Source organism: Diadema setosum, chromosome 12 (assembly GCF_964275005.1).
Source record: "Diadema setosum chromosome 12, eeDiaSeto1, whole genome shotgun sequence".
Taxonomy (NCBI): Eukaryota; Metazoa; Echinodermata; class Echinoidea; order Diadematoida; family Diadematidae; genus Diadema; species Diadema setosum.
In genome coordinates, this window is record NC_092696.1 from 23,980,719 (window position 1) to 23,996,301 (window position 15,583).

The following is a 15,583-nucleotide window of genomic DNA, read 5'->3' on the forward strand; positions in this document are numbered from 1 at the left end:
ATAACAGTAAAACTAATTGATATGTCAAACTCTGTTAATACCACTTTTCTGTGCTTTCAAGTTCCATGTTTTTCAATGCGTATTTTCAATGATTTTCAGTGCGTAATTCAAAGTGTCATTTCAAGACTTTCATTAATTAAGACGTGTGCTTTGCATTTGAGGTCTCAAATAAAGCACTAAGGGAAATGGAAAAAAAAAGTCGGGAAGGATGACGAAATTGATGCAGTCACCAATATCCCCAAAACAGTTATTGATCTTTGTTCTGAAATTGACTGGTTATCAATGCTGTGTAACACATGCATTGTTTTCCGGAGAGATACAATATGGAATCGAGGGCTTACAAACAGAAAGGAGTTAAATGTCAGTGGTGACGAAAAAGAGGCGGCGAGGGTGACGAAATCGCTTGATTCCACCTTATGCTTTTTTTTAATGATTTACATTGATACAACCATTTCGTTGAAATTGAATGTATCTCAATGTGATTTGCGATGAATAACCTTGAAGTGACTTGTTCTTTTGATTACAGAGCTAAAACCGATCACGCCCATGTCAAAAAGTGTTTAAGCGAAAAAGCGGCAGTTGGACATAAACGGGTGACAAAGTGATTTTACAAGACATTTTGCTTAGGTTAGGCATCAATTTGCAATAATTGTAAAAGTAAGTTATATATCAAACTCTGTTAATACCACTTTGTTGTGCTTTGAAGTTTTGTGATTTTCAATGTGTCATTCAATGCGTCATTTCAAGACTTTCATTTAATTGAGACGTGTGCTATGCATTTCAGGTCTCAAATACTTAAAGCATAAAGGGAGATGAAAAAAAGTCGGCAAGGATTACGAAATTAATGCAGTCACCAATACCCCAAAAACAGTTATTGATCTTTCTTCTGGAATTGAGTGCTTATCAATGATGCATAACACATGCATATTTTTCCGGAGAGAGTCATCACTTTGGAATAACAGTAAAATTATGTATGAGATAATGCATTTCAGGTCTCAAATACTTAAGCATACAGGGAGATGAAAACAAGTCGGCAAGGGTGATGAAATTGATGCAGTCACCAATATCCCCAAAACAGTTATTGATCTTTGTTCTCGAATTGACTGCTTTATTAATGCTGCATTACACATGCATTCTTTTCCGGAGAGATGCAATATGGAATCGAGGGCTTACAAGCAGAAAGGAGTTAAACGTCAGTGGTGACGAAAAAAAAAAAAGGCGGCCAGAGTGACGAAATCGCTTAATTGCGCGATATGCTTTCATTATGAATTACATTGATACAACCATATCGTTAAAATTGAGTGCATCTCAATGTGATTTGCAATGAATAACCTTGAAGTCACTTGTACTTTTGATTACAGAGGTAAAACCTATCACACAGTTGTACAAAATGTTTAAGCGAAAAATCGGCAGTTGGACATAAAAGGGTGACGAAGTGTAACAGTGTTTATACCACAAGTTTTGCTTAGGTTAGGCATCACTTTGGAATAACTGGAAAAGTAAGTAGCATATCAAACTCTGTTAATACCACTTTGCTGTGGTTTCGAGTTCCATGATTTTCCATGCGTGATTTTCAAGGTTATCAATGATTTTCAAGGTGTCATTCAATGCGTCATTTCAAGACTTTAATTTCAAATACTTAAAGCATAAAGGGAGATGAAAAAAAGTCGGCAAGGGTTACGAAATTAATGCAGTCACCAATATCCCCAAACAGTTATTGATCTTTCTTCTGCTATTGACTGCTTATCAATGCTGCATAACACATGTATTTTTTTCGGAGAGAGTTATCACTTTGGAATAACAGTAAAATTATGTAATATAATGCATTTCAGGTCTTAAATCCTTAAAGCATAAAGGGAGATGAAAACAAGTCGGCAAGGGTGATGAAATTGATACAAAATGTTTAAGCGAAAAATCGGCAGTTGGACATAAAAGGGTGACAAAGTGTAACAGTGTTTACACCACAAGTTTTGCTTAGGTTAGGCATCACTTTGGAATAACTGGAAAAGTAAGTAGCATATCAAACTCTGTTAATACCACTTTGCTGTATTTTCGAGTTCCATGATTTTCCATGCGTGATTTTCAATGATTTTCAAGGTGTCATTCAATGCGTCATTTCAAGACTTTAATTTCAAATACTTAAAGCATAAAGGGAGATGAAAAAAAGTCGGCAAGGGTTACGAAATTAATGCAGTCACCAATATCCCCAAACAGTTATTGATCTTTCTTCTGCTATTGACTGCTTATCAATGCTGCATAACACATGTATTTTTTTCGGAGAGAGTTATCACTTTGGAATAACAGTAAAATTATGTAATATAATGCATTTCAGGTCTTAAATCCTTAAAGCATAAAGGGAGATGAAAACAAGTCGGCAAGGGTGATGAAATTGATACATTCACCAATATCCCCAAAACAGCTATTGATCTCTGTTCTCGAATTGACTGCTTATTAATGCTGCATAACACATGCATTCTTTTCCGGAGAGATGCAATATGGAATCGAGGGCTTACAAACAGAAAGGAGTTAAACGTCAGTGGTGACGAAAAAAAAAAAGGCGGCAAGGGTGACGAAATCGCTAAATTCCACGATATGCTTTCCTTATGAATTACATTGATACAAGAACTTCTTTAAAATTGAATGCATCTCAATGTGATTGCGATGAATAACCTTGAAGTGACTTGTTAAGATGATTACAGAGGTAAAACCTATCACGCAGTTGTAAAAAATATTTAAGCGAAAAAGCGGCAGTTGGACATAAAAGGGTGACGAAGTGTTTATACCACATCTTTTGCTTAGGTTAGGCATGACTTTGGAAAACCAGTAGAAGTAAGTAATATATCAAACTCTGTTAATACCACTTTGCTTTGCTTTCAAGTTCCATTATTTTCAATGCGTCATTTCAAGACTTTCATTAATTGAGACGTAAGCTTTCCATTTGAGGTCTCAAATACTTAAAGTATTAAGGGAGATTAAAAAAGGTCGGCAAGGGTTACGAAATTGATGCAGTCACCAATATCTCCAAACAGTTATTGATCTTTGTTCTGAAATTAACTGCTTATCAATACTCCATAACACATGCATTCTTTTCCGGAGAGATGCAATATGAAATCGAGGGCTTACAAACAGAAAGGAGTTAAACGTCAGTGGTGACGAAAAAAGGCGTCCAGGGTGAAGAAGTCGCTTAATTGCGCGATATGCTTTCATTATGAATTACATTGATACAACCAGATCGTTAAAATTGAATGCATCTCAATGTGATTTGCAATAAATAACCTTGAAGTGACTTGTCCTTTTGATTACAGAGCTAAAACCTATCACACAGTTGTACAAAATGTTTAAGCGAAAAATCGGCAGTTGGACATAAAAGGGTGACGAAGTGTAACAGTGTTTATAGCACACGTTTTGTTTAGGTTAGGCATCACTTTGGAATAACTGGAAAAGTAAATAATATATCAAACTCTGTTAATACCATTTTGCTGTGCTTTCGAGTTCCATGATTTTCCATGCATGATTTTCAATGATTTGCAAGGTATCATTCAATGCGTCATTTCAAGACTTTCATTAATTGAGACGTGTGCTATGCATTTCAGGTCTCAAATACTTAAAGCATAAAGGGAGATGAAAAAAAGTCGGCAAGGGTTACGAAATTAATGCAGTCACCAATACCCCAAAAACAGTTATTGATCTTTCTTCTGGAATTGAGTGCTTATCAATGATGCATAACACATGTATATTTTTCCGGAGAGAGTTATCATTTTGCAATGACAGTAAAATTATGTAAGATAATGCATTTCAGGTCTCAAATACTTAAAGCATAAAGGGATATGAAAACAAGTCGGCAAGGGTGATGAAATTGATGCAGTCACCAATATCCCCAAAACAGTTATTGATCTTTGTTCTCGAATTTACTGCTTATTAATGCTGCATTATACATGCATTCTTTTCCGGAGAGATGAAATATGGAATCGAATATGGAATTATAATATTGATATTATTAATTGCGCGATATGCTTTCATTATGAATTACATTAATACAACCATATCGTTAAAATTCAATGCATCTCAATGTGATTTGCAATGAATAACCTTGAACTGACTTGTACTTTTGATTACAGAGCTAAAACCTATCACATAGTTGTACAAAACGTTTAAGCGAAAAATCGGCAGTTGGACATAAAAGGGTGACGAAGTGTAACAGTGTTTATACCACACGTTTTGCGTAGGTTAGGCATCACTTTGGAATAACTGGAAAAGTAAGTAGCATATCAAACAAACTCTGTTAATAGCAATTTGCTGTGGTTTCGAGTTCCATGATTTTCCATGCGTGATTTTCAATGATTTTCAAGGTGTCATTCAATGCGTCATTTCAAGACTTTAATTTCAAATACTTAAAGCATAAAGGGAGAAATTGATGCAGTCACCAATATCCCCAAAACAGTTATCGATCTTTGTTCTGCAATTAACTGCTTATCAATGCTTCATAACACATGCATTCTTCTCCGGAGAGAGGCATCACTTTGGAATAACATTAAAAGTAAGTAATATATCAAACTCTGTTAGTACCACTTTTCTGTGCTTTCTAGTTCCATGATTTTCCATGCGTGATTTTCATTGATTTTCAATGTGTCATTCAATCCGTCATTTCAAGACTTTCATTAATTGAGACGTGTGCTATGCATTTCAGGTCTCAAATACTTAAAGCATAAAGGGAGATGACAAAAAAAGTCTTCAAGGGTTACGAAATTAATGCAGTCACCAATATCCCCAAACAGTTATTGATCTTTCTTCTGCTATTGACTGCTTATCAATGCTGCATAACACATGTATTTTTTTTTTTCGGAGAGAGTCATCACTTTGCAATAACAGTAAAATTATGTAAGATAATGCATTTCAGGTCTTAAATACTTAAAGCATAAAAGGAGACGAAAACAAGTCGGCAAGGGTGATGAAATTGATGCAGTCACCAATATCCCCAAAACAGTTATTGATCTTTGTTCTCGAATTGACTGCTTATTAATGCTGCTGGTACGTTCCCACTGCCGATCAGTTCAACTCGATCAATCCCGATCAAGCTTTTTTGGCCTGGTCGGGCTCGCTCGGCATTGGTATTCGGGGTCGATCTACCTTGATCGGCATCGCTCCTGCTTCCTTCACGATAATTTTGGACATGTCCAAAATATTCGAGTAGGAAGCCCGAACACCAACAGCTCGGGTAGTGATCGAGAAGACATCGAGCTGATCGGGAATCGGTCGTTGTCACAAATGTACACACAAGTAGTTATGTACATGTATCAACTTAATACCCCGTTCCCACTGCCGATCAGATCAACTCGATCAAGCGAGATCAATCCCGATCATCTATTTTTGCCAGAGCAATCCCGACCAAATGCTCGATCGTCCTTCAACACGTTCCCTTCCCGACCGCTATTCGATCTTTTACGATCCGCATCCGACCATTCTCGACATCTCCAGAATCTCTCCTCGACAGACACACAGATCTCTACTAGAACATCCCGATATACACACAATCAATACACGATCGCTACACGGTCAATACTCGATTTCTACTACACTTCCTAGACCAGCTCGACATGACTCGATCTGTGTAAGATCTTGCATCGAACGGGTCGGCAGGTTCGTACAGTGATCGGGTGAAGGAAGAATTGGTTACAGTATTCGTTTGGTTATATGAGACAACTCAGTATTTATACTTGAATACAGCGTGGCCAAAAAGAGTGCTACAAACTGACTATTAATTGCAAAAGCATGAATGAACGACAGAAATGATTATCTTTAGTATAGGTTTTACCGGCCAATTTCGCCCTTTTGTCAGTCCATTTGATGAAAGGTTCATTCAATTTAGCGAAAATCCTCATCACTGCACATTCGGTCATTCAAAATTGCAAGTTGTTCGTTCAATTTAGCATTCCGATCAATGAGATTTGCACATGTGCCTTTCGAATTCGTAAAACGGGCATTCAAATTGGCACGTGCTCTTCAGTCATTCAAATTCGCCAGCACTGGCGAAAGGGATATTTCAGTCATTCAATTTCGCGTATGGGCAGTCAAATTCCTAACATGTTCATTGAAATTAACGTCATGTCATTTCTTTTTTTGAAAAGGTGATAACATTTAAGAGCGTATTTCTATGTGACTTATTGTTTCATCCACACAATGTTAAGCAGTAAAAGTATCGTATTTTTGACCATATTATATAACTTTGCTGTTCTGTAACGCCCCTTTTCTTTCATACATGACATTTGAGGCCTACATGTACCAATACTCTAGTTTAACTTCATCTTCTTATAGTCATGACGGCACAAGTTAGATACAGACGTATTTCTCAAGGGGACAGAAAACGAATTATAGGAATATTGATGATCATAACCTCGACTTCCTACAACTGGCCGACACAAGGAATAAAGCGAACAACGGCGAGATAAGTTGTGGCCATGCACATGTTGCACTATCTTCGGAATTGAAGAGTCACCAAGCACCTTAAAGGAAAAAAAAATGTTGCCAAAATCTCTGAAATGAGTACGAAAATATGATATGTAATGACGCTTGGAAAACAATAACTATGTTAAGAAAATAAAGAAAGAAGCAAACCATAAACATGCGTGCTAAATTGACTGCAAAAGATGTTAAATTGATTGCCCAAAAAATGAATTGGAATGAACGAGAGCAGCATATCCGTGATCACGTGACTATCATTCTCAACTGAATGAACGAATAACCAAATGGTGCTTGTTTTACGAATTTCAATAGAAAAAGTGTTAAACGAATAACCAAATAGTGCTTGTGTTACGAATTTCAATAGAAAAAGTGTTACTTAGAATGAGGCTAATGCTCCAATATGAATTTAAATGAAGAGATCATAAAATTAAACTATACCGAACATGTCATCTTTGGTATATTTTGCTAAATTGAATGCAGCAATTAGGAATTGGACTGACAAATTGATAAAGTGCGAAATTGGCCGGAAAAACCTATAGTTGATAGAAGAACACTTCCTATTTTGAAACCAGGCGCAATCATCAATTCTCGTGCAGGCGTTTCGATTCTGTAGTCATATTTCCTGAAAAAAAAAACGATGACAAAGACTGATCACTACTGTTTGTGAGCCACTCAAAAAGGTACCAAAAAAGCATTCATTTGTATTCCGTTCATTTTATCCGTTCTCAGTAGCTATTTTTGACGCACTCGTTATTAGTGTTTACGGCTTCACTATCGCTCAGTCAAGTAGGATATCAGTGCGGAAAGTTACAGATTTTGTAAATCACAAATTTTCATGGAGATCAAAGCGCCTGCACGCAGATTGATTATCATTGTGTCAAATAAAATTTGAGGTGTTCTTTCTATTGAATAATGTAACGATTTCATTCAGTCGCTCATATCTTTTTAAATAAGAGACAATTTTGTAGCACTCTGTCTGCCGGGACACCATGTATAATACCTATAATAGGTTCGTTCATATGCATTCGATATTTTCACTGGATGTGAAGAATAGCAAATCTAAGTTTGATATCTCATTTCAAAAAAAAAGAAATGTCACACCGCCACGCTTCGTATAAGTGCATGACATATAGGTGGGCTGAAATTAATTTGGTCTAAAATGAAACATAGGCCTATATGCCCATAAATGCACCATTATATAGAGTTGGAAAAACAATTGACTGTTCTACATCCCAAATGAGTCGTGTTATCTCTGTCATTATTGTTCTCATTATCAAAGAATGAAAAAGTGAATGAAAAATATATATGTATTCATTGATAAATCATATAGGCCCAAGAGTGTGTAAAAGAAAATACATGTATCATATTAATTTCTAAATTCATGAAGTGTGCTGATATGAAGAACAGAGTACATTATCATGAAAATAAAATAATATAACATTTTACACTAGCAAAAAATGATGAAAATCTTGGTTGTTTATTTTTTTTTTGTCAACTCATCCCAGCCAATCGAAATCGAGGTGGACTTCAAGCAATGTACATACAACTCTCAATAAAAAAAAAAAAACCTTATTAAGCGAAGCAAAAGTGTAACATCTACGTAAATAAAAGTAAATTAAGTCACGGAGCATTTATGAATCTACGTTTTAACACGTCAGTGTAAGAAATAGATTTTATATCAACGTAACCAACTTCAACTTTGAAACAGACAAGCTAGCAAAAGAAATCAAGAAACATTTCTCAGTTTATAAGTAAAGTATATAATCTAGAAAAATTCCTTTCACGTTACAGTCATATTACCAGAATACCGATTTTTTCTCAGTTTCAGTTGTGTTTCTTTTCTTACTTCTGGTATTTTTGTCTGGAGAGTCAAATTCTGTCATGTCTGCTGTTTAGGGTTTGTTCTCTTTTCCCTCTCTTCGTGGCCCTTTTCTTTTCTTCAGTGGGCCAGGAGTGGATGAAGAAACTGACGACATCTAACTTTTTAACGTGACCAAGGACTGCATATGTTTTTTCTTAATACCTGAACAATAAATGAGTGCTAAGAAAGTACGTCTGCACCTGCTGCAACCACTGTCAAAAAGTGCTCGGTATTTGATCGAGTGCCGGTCGAAGCATGATCGAGTTTAGTCGAGTATCAATCGATAGCAGTCCTGTATCGGTCGTGTAGCGGTCGAGTTATTCATGAAACTGATGAATCCTGGATCGAGATGATCTGAAATCAATCGTGTAGCATTCGAGTATAACTCGAGATGATCGGGAACTGAGCTCGGGGAAAAATCCGTCCCGACCACACTAGATTTCTATACGACCGATTCCCGATCAGCACGATCTCTTCTCGATCACTACCCGAGCTGTTGGTGTTCGGGCTTCCTACTCGAATATTTTGGACATGTCCAAAATTATCGTGAAGGAAGCAGGAGCGATGCCGATCAAGGTAGATCGACCCCGAATACCAATGCCGAGCCAGCCCGACCAGGCCAAAAAAGCTTGATCGGGATTGATCGAGTTGATCTGATCGGCAGTGGGAACGTACCATAAAGGCTGTATGCATGGTTGTTTTAATGTGTATACGAATGTACACAGGGTGACCAGATTAATGGAGAACATTCTATATGACATAGATATAGTACATACAGGCTGACCAGATCAGTGGAGAATTTTCTATGTGGCATACAATGTAGCTGCAGTACATGTATGCATGTGACAGGAAATACATTATAGCTCACTCAATCTAGAATGATTTAACCCATTCTAGAAAATTCTAGGAAGTGCTTACATATTTGGATGAGTGAGGCACTGTCCTTGTAGTCCAATGTGATTGGTAGTTAATTTTGGCAATGATGTTATGCACATAGTTAGGCAGTGAGTCATCCAGGATTCCTGGAACTTGGACTTGCTAGTATGTTCAGGTATGTGGCCCCAGGTTGGAGAAAATTACAGAATGTACTAGAAAGGGGTGAATGGATAGTATATAAGCCGGAGAAATTCTTAGGTAGGCAGAGTACCTAACACCACTGCTCTGAGAGTTACGTCACTTCTGGCTCTGAAGCGACTTGTGATAGTCAGTCCTGTGTTACCTGCTGACCTGCTATACAAACTGTGTTTGTGGAGATAAGGCCTGGGAGACATTTTTGCCTGCAGAGAATTAATTTGCCTACATTGGAGAGAGACTCCATATTTTAGTGTCAACTGACATTATTACGGCAAAGCTGTGGCGGGCTGGATTCCTTGCTGGACATTATAAAGTGAATCATCATTCAACGCATCAACTGGACGTGGTCGTCATAACATTTGGATTCTGCCCGTTTCCTGTGGATTCTGCACGTTTCGCTGTGGACGTATATCCTGGATTTTTACCCCGGATTAATACCGAGGATTATCACAACCTGCGCCTTTGGATTTACGTCTGAGGTATCATTCATCGGTGCATCGCGGATCATTCATCTGTGCATCGAACATCGTATCTGGACACTGTCAAAGAATTACTTGCTTTCAAATTTGGCTGTACTACGTGTAAGTGATTCCACTACCGATTTATAATTGTTTCTATTGATCATTATTGTACTGATGTGAAAACCGATTACGAGTCTGTACCCACAATATCACTGTTAATAAACCGCCTGAACATTAGTTGATTGTTTCTTTTGTGCGATCATTCTCAGAGTGATTTTGGTCGTAACAGTCGTATAGAAATCTAGTGTGGTCGGGACCGATTTTTCCCCGAGCTCAGTTCCCGATCATCTCGAGTTATACTCGAATGCTACACGATTGATTTCAGATCATCTCGATCCACGATTCATCAGTTTCATGAATAACTCGATCGCTACACGACTGATACAGGACTGCTGTCGATTGATACTCGACTAAACTCGATCATGCTTCGACCGGCACTCGATCAAATACCGAGCACTTTTTGACAGTGCTTGCAGCAGGTGCAGACGTACTGTCTTAACACTCATTTATTGTTCATGAAAAATATAAGCAGTCCTTGGTCACGTTAAAAAGTTAAATGTCGTCAGTATCTTCAGCCACTCCTGGCCCACTGAAGAAAAGAAAAGGGCCACGAAGAGAGAAAAGACAACAAATCCTAAACAGCAGACATGGCAGAATTAGACTTTCCAGACAAAAATTTCAGAAGAAAGAAAGGAAACACGACTGAAACTGAGAAAAATTCGGTACTCTGGCAATAAGCCAGTTCGGAGTTAGCTCATGGGCACATTGGTACGAATGACCTTTCTTTTTTCTCAGTTGGTTAGGGGCACTTCACTCGTTTTCAGAGCGACATTATAATGCATAAGCTTTACGTAACAATTTATGGATTCATCAATCCCGTTCAAACAAAGAATAAACTTGCGTAGACCAGATGAGCAGAATGATCTGTCAATTCACACTTGAGAAAGCATCCATTTCATTATTTTGCATTGGATGTATTGACAATCTCTTTGTATTGATATTGCCAAATACCACTTTTGCTGACAGGTGGATGTGCTGGCAAGCGGCATTTATAAGGATTACATGAATAATAATTACATGACAGATGCTTATCCCAGTATATTTAAAAACCAACATGCCTGTTGGTCCGAATGACCTTGTTTCTGCTGATGCGCAAAGTGGAACTCCGAACTGGCTTATATGACTGTAACGTGAAAAGAAATTATTTACTTTAGTTATAATCTGAGAACTGTTTCTTGAATTCTTTTGCTAGCTTGTCTGTTTCAAAGTTGAAGTTGATTACGTTGATATAAAATCTATTTCTTACGCTGACGTGTTAAAACAGTAGTTGTAACTTAGATTCATAAATGCTCAGTACTTTTATTTACGTAGATATTACACTTTTGCTTCGCTTAATAATGTTATTTTTTTTATTGAGAGTTGTATGTACATTGCTTGAAGTCCACCTTGATATCGATTGGCTGGGATGAGTTGGCAAAAAAAAATAAACAACCAAGATTTTCATCATTTTTGCTAATGTAAAATGTTGTATTGTTTTAATTTTCATAATAATGTACTCTGTTCCACATATCAGCACACTTCATGAATTTATAAATTAATGTGATACATGCATTTTCTTTTACACACTCTTGGGCTTTTATACTTTATCAATGAATACATACATATTTTTCATTCACTTTTTCATTCTTAAATAATGAGAACAACAATGACAAAGATAACACGACTCAATAGGGTTGTAGAACAGTCATTTTTTAACTCTATATAATGGTGCATTTATGGGCATATAGGCCTATGTTTCATTTTAGACCAAATTAATTTCAGCCCACCTATATGTAATGCACTTACGAAGCGTGGCGGTGTAACATTTTTTTTTTAAATGAGATATCAAACTTTGATTTACTATTCTTCACATCCAATACAAATATTGAATGTACAGTATATAATATGAACGAACCTATTAAAATATGGTGTCCCGGCAGACAGAGTGCTACAAAACTGTCTCTTATTTAAAAAGATATGAGCGACTGAATGATATCCTTCCATTATTCAATACGAAAAAAAAAAAACACCTCAAATTCTATTTGACACAATGATAATCAATCTTCGTGCAGGCGCTTTGATCTCCATGAAAATTTGTGATTTACAAAATCTGTAACTTTTGGGCACTGATATCCTCCTTAACTGAGCGATAATGAAGCCGTAAAAACTGATAACGAATGCGTCCAAAATAACGACTGAAAATGGATAAAATGAATGAATGCATTTTTTTTTTTGGTACCTTTTTGAGTGGCTCACAAACACAGTGATCAGTCTTTGTCATCGTTTTTCAGGAAAAATGACTACAGAATCGAAACGCCTGCGCGAGAATTGATGATTGTGGTTTCAAAATAGGAAGTGTTCTTCTATCAACTATAGGTTTTCCCGGCCAATTTCGCACTTTTGTCAGTCCAGTTCCTAATTGCTGCATTCAATTTAGCAAAATATAGCATAGATGACATGTTCGGTAGTTCAATTTTATGATCTCTTCATTCAAATTCATTTTGGAGCATTCAAATTACCTTTAGCCATCATTCTAATTAACACTTTTTCAATTGAGATTCGTAAAACAAGCACCATTTCGTTATTCGTTCATTCAGTTTAGAATGATATAGTCACGTGATCACGGGCATGTTGCTCTCGTTCATTCAAATTCATTTTTGGCAATCAATTTAACATCTTTTGCAGTCAATTTAGCACGCAAGTTTATGGTTTGGTTCTTTATTTTTTTAACATAGTTATTGTTTTCCAAGCGTCATTACATTTCATATTTTCGTACTCATTTTAGACATTTTGGCAACATTTTTTTTTTCTTTAATGTGCTTAGTGACTCTTCAAGTCCGAAGATAATGCAACATGTGCATGGCCACAACTTGTCTCGCCGTTGAGCGCTTTATTCCGTGTGTCGGCCAGTTCTAGGAAGTCAAGGTTATGATCATCAAATATTCCTATAAACCTTTTTCTGTCCCCTTGAGAAAATTGTAATACGTATGTATCTAACTTGTGCCGTCATGACTGGAAGATGATGAAGTTAAACTATATAATAGTGTTGGTACATGTAGGCCTAAAATGGCATGTGAAAGAAAAGGGGCGTTACAGAACAGCAGACTCGAGTAATGGTAAAAAATACGATACTTTTACTGCTTAACAGTGCGGGCATGAAACAATATTAAAGTCACATACAAATACGCGTTTAAATGTTATCAACTTTTCAAAAAAGAAAAACATGACATTAATTTGAATGAACATGTTAGGAATTTGACTGCCCATATGCGAAAGTAAATGACTGAAGTACCCCTTTCGCCAGTGCTGGCGATTTTGAATGACTGAAGAGCACGTGCCAATTTGAATGCCCGTTTTACGAATTCGAAAGGCACATATGCAAATCTCATGGATCGGAATGCTAATTGAACGAGCAACTTGCAATTTTGAATGACAGAATGTGCAGTGACGAGAATTTCGCTAAATTGAATGAACCTTTTATCAAATGGACTGACAAAAGTGCGAAATTGGCCGGGAAAACCTATACCAAAGATAATCATTTCTTTCGTTCATGCATGCTTTTGCAATTAATAGTCAGTTTTATAGCACTCTTTTGGGCCACGCCGTATGCAGGTATAAATACTGAGTTGTCTCATATAACCAAACGAATAATTGTAACCAATTCTTCTTTCACTCGATCACTGTACGAACCTGCCGACCCGTTCGATGCAAGATCTTAAAGAGATCGTGTCATGTCGAGCTGGTCTAAGAAGTCTAGTAGAAATCGAGTATTGACCGTGTAGCGATCGTGTATTGATTGTGTGTAGATCGGGATGTTCAAGTAGAGATCTATGTGGTTGTCGAGGAGAGATTCTGGAGATGTCGAGAATGGTCGGGTGTGGATCGTACAAGATCGAATAGCGGTCGGGAAGGAATCGTGTTGAAGGACGATCGAGCATTTGGTCGGGATTGCTCTGGTAAAAATAGGTCATCGGGATTGATCTCGCTTGATCGAGTTGATCTGATCGGCAGTGGGAACGGGGTATTACACATGCATTCTTTTCCGGAGAGATGCAATATGGAATCGAGGGCTTACAAAGAGAAAGGAGTTAAACGTCAGTGGTGACGAAAAAAAGGCGGCAAGGGTGACGAAATCGCTTAATTCCACGATATGCTTTCCTTATGAATTACATTGATACAACCATTTCTTTAAAATTGAATGCATCTCAATGTGATTTGCGATGAATAACCTTGAAGTGACTTGTCCTTTTGATTACAGAGCTAAAACCTATCACACAGTTGTACAAAATGTTTAAGCGAAAAATCGGTAGTTGGACATAAAAGGGTGACGAAGTGCAACAGTGTTTTGTTTTGTTTAGGTTAGGCATCACTTTGGAATAACTGGAAAAGTAAATAATATATTAAACTCTGTTAATACCATTTTGCTGTGCTTTCGTGTTCCATGATTTTCCATGCATGATTTTCAATGATTTTCAAGGTATCATTCAATGCGTCATTTCAAGACTTTCATTAATTGAGACGTGTGCTATGCATTTCAGGTCTCAAATACTTAAAGCATAAAGGGAGATGAAAAAAAGTCGGCAAGGGTTACGAAATTAATGCAGTCACCAATACCCCAAAAACAGTTATTGATCTTTCTTCTGGAATTGAGTGCTTATCAATGCTGCATAACACATGCATATTTTTCCGGAGAGAGTTATCACTTTGCAATGACAGTAAAATTATGTAAGATAATGCATTTCAGGTCTCAAATACTTAAAGCATAAAGGGATATGAAAACAAGTCGGCAAGGGTGATGAAATTGATGCAGTCACCAATATCCCCAAAACAGTTATTGATCTTTGTTCTCGAATTGACTGCTTATTAATGCTGCATTACACATCATTCTTTTCCGGAGAGATGCAATATGGAATCGAATATGGAATTATAATATTAATATTATTAATTGCGCGATATGCTTTCCTTATGAATTACATTGATACAACCATATCGTTAAAATTCAATGCATCTCAATGTGATTTGCGATGAATAACCTTGGAGTGACCTGTCCATTTCATTACAGAGCTAAAACCTATCACATAGTTGTACAAAACGTTTAAGCGAAAAATCGGCAGTTGGACATAAAAGGGTGACGAAGTGTAACAGTGTTTATACCACACGTTTTGCTTAGGTTAGGCATCACTTTGGAATAACTGGAAAAGTAAGTAGCATATCAAACAAACTCTGTTAATAGCACTTTGCTGTGGTTTCGAGTTCCATGATTTTCCATGCGTGATTTTCAATGATTTTCAAGGTGTCATTCAATGCGTCATTTCAAGACTTTAATTTCAAATACTTAAAGCATAGAGGGAGATGAAAATAAAGTCGGCAAGGGTTACGAAATTAATGCAGTCACCAATATCCCCAAGCAGTTATTGATCTTTCTTCTGCTATTGACTGCTTATCAATGCTGCATTACACATGTATTTTTTTTTTTCGGAGAGAGTCATCACTTTGGAATAACAGTAAAATTATGTAAGATAATGCATTTCAAGTCTCAAATACTTGAAGCATAAAAGGAGATGAAAACAAGTCGGCAAGGGTGATGAAATTGATGCAGTCACCAATATCCCCAAAACAGTTATTGATA